We start from the raw sequence: 2,643 nt of genomic DNA on the forward strand, positions 1-2,643 counted from the left end.
TGAAGTGAAGAGAAAAAGGAAACTAACACAAGAAAATGTAATAGTTTGAAAGGCCACAATGGAAGACGTCGTCTGCAGAGCTAAATAATGAAAATAATATTTTGCTACTTTTGATAATATCTCTTAATAAATTGTAATTAATTACTTTCTCTTTATCTTATAGTATTAGGAAAATGGCCAAAAATATACTGATAACTGACACAATAGAGGTAAATCGTCATATCAATATAAAATAGGATTAAATTACTTCTATTTTGTAATGCTATGGTAACTATTGTTATGAAATAAGCAGCGGCAACTGACAGTCGTACGATTTTAAGACGTCACCTTGGCCAACTACCAATCAGGGGCTGGAGAATGTGCCCGCCAATGAGTGGGAAGATTTTTACCGCTTAAGAAAGACATCAGACGAAGAGTTCATCGCTTTTGTTCGTTGCTGTTAGGTGGTTTCCTCAATACCCTAAAAATCGTGAGTTTTGTCATTTCCAAATTGTGTGTGCGTGTGTGTGTGCCTCGAACCAACATTTTAGATATTATTAATGATCAGTTATTGTTATTAAATATAATTTTCTTTGAATTTTCCAGTATTTTCAAAGCTTTGAGAGAAAACAAATGTCCATAATGACATAATTTTAAAATGCTATTTAACCAGTCTTTAACTTCCAGCTGGACAGCCTTTCACAAAGTAGAGTTCTTGGCAAATTATTTTCCGCAATAATAGTTTTCCATCTCGCTATTTCTAATAGAGTGCTTAATAAACGCCCAACCGCAGAGATGAAATAACCTATTACCATGTATACCGCTCCCAGAATTAGTATTTATGCTAAGCTCCCTTTCTTACATGATGTAGATTTAAAAACAAATATATAAATTTATTTAATCATATATTGCCAGTTGTAAATCTGAAGTTAATCCAGCGAAATCCTATAAATGTGCATTCTTTTTTCAGAGTGAGGGACGGACTGAGCCCTTCCCGGACACCCAACATTTTTTATAGAATATACTTGTCCCAGATATAGTCTGTGAACCTACGCTGGATGTACTAAGAGGCTTCTCAAAGTCGGCTTCTGCTCTCATCAAGGTGTTAGCTTCAGGACGGGTTGCAAAATGATGTCTTTTGACTCCTGAGAAAGGACTTCAGGCCTTCCAAGATTCTCACTCTTTTCGCGATGACAGTCATATGGATTTTTGTTCCAGTTTCTTTTAACGAAGGATTCATCTCTTTTAATGTATTTAGCTATCCAGGAACGCGAAATGAAGGATGCGCCAGCATCCCTGGCCTGTCTGAAGGTTATAGCCCGTATTTGGTCAATCCATCTAATTTCCTCCCAGTCGTTAGCCATGGCTGTATCTAACTCTGTCACTCAGTCTGAAAATACAAGAAATGTAAAATGAAAAATAGCTTAATAGAAACTTAAAATAACGTACCTGGAGATAGGCTATAGCAGAAAACTTCATAACTTTCCATTTGTTCTGTGGAGGGGGGCCTTCTAATTTCGAAACACCCGGTATATATATATATATATATATATATATATATATATATATATATATATATATATATATATATATATATATATATATATATATATATATATATATATATATATGTATATATGTATATATATATATATATATATATATATATATATGTGTATATATATATATATATATATATATTATATATATATATAACCTATATATATATATACATATTGATATATATTATGGTATTGGTATATATATCTATGACAACATTAGAACCAGTATATAGAAGCATATGAGAGGATTACAAGACCTTTAATCAACAGTAAGCAAACTTAGAGCCACTCCGTTTTGTATTATGTTTTTGGTGGCCTGCAAAACGACGTCGTCATCAAGATTCATCCTACACTGTTTTGCATATAAAATGTAAGTAATAAATTAATGCGACAATTTTAATTAAAAAGGGCTCTTTTAGCTAGAGCATTTGATAGTCCATTTGACGCTATTCAAGCAGGTTTTTCAAACAGCATTCCATGAACATAAATAACACTCAGGGCGGGAAATCTGTGTTCTTATTGGATGTATCATCCTCAGTTGTAATTGGCCGTTGCTCGTGTAAACTACTGAAGGTGTTACTCCACCTTCGTAGGACAAGAAACAGTTGCCATGTGTTGCATTTTAATCTCGAAACACTTGTAAAAATCAAGTAGAGTTCCTATCTGGGGGCGATAACATAGTATATCCGGTTATTATTGAATACTCAGCCTTATATATATGATGTATTTGACTCAGAGAAATACAGAATTACACAAATAAAGCATTACATATATAAAAAGGTGGATTCTTTAAAAGCTGTCTTATTTTGATGAATGAAAGCCACTAAGTAAAAGTGGTGAAACTTCTGTATTAAAATATACTGAATTATGACTATTAAAATATAATTTTTGTATTAAGGAAATGTAATTAAAATTATATCTTATTTGAAATAAATGAAGTGAAGAGAAAAAGGAAATTAATCTAAGAAAATGAAATAATTGAAAGGAATATTTTATTAGCCTTTGGCTACAATGCGAGATGCCTCTACTGAGCTAAGCATTAAAAATAATACTTGGCTACATTTCAGTGCAACGATTATAATATTTTTTATTAATAAAATGT

At 31.9% G+C, this 2,643-nt stretch overlaps 1 long non-coding RNA gene across 1 annotated transcript in view; it reads left to right on the forward strand.

Annotated features, from left to right (window-relative positions):
* The window catches only part of LOC136842659 (uncharacterized), a 542,312-nt gene extending 540,809 nt beyond the window's left edge, over positions 1 to 1,503 (forward strand). The window contains exon 7 of the long non-coding RNA XR_010854300.1: positions 950 to 1,503. This is a non-coding gene — a long non-coding RNA (uncharacterized lncRNA). The remainder of the gene's footprint in view (positions 1 to 949) is intronic.
* Positions 1,504 to 2,643: the final 1,140 nt, after the last annotated feature.

The sequence above is a fragment of the Macrobrachium rosenbergii genome, chromosome 10, assembly GCF_040412425.1.
Source record: "Macrobrachium rosenbergii isolate ZJJX-2024 chromosome 10, ASM4041242v1, whole genome shotgun sequence".
Taxonomy (NCBI): Eukaryota; Metazoa; Arthropoda; class Malacostraca; order Decapoda; family Palaemonidae; genus Macrobrachium; species Macrobrachium rosenbergii.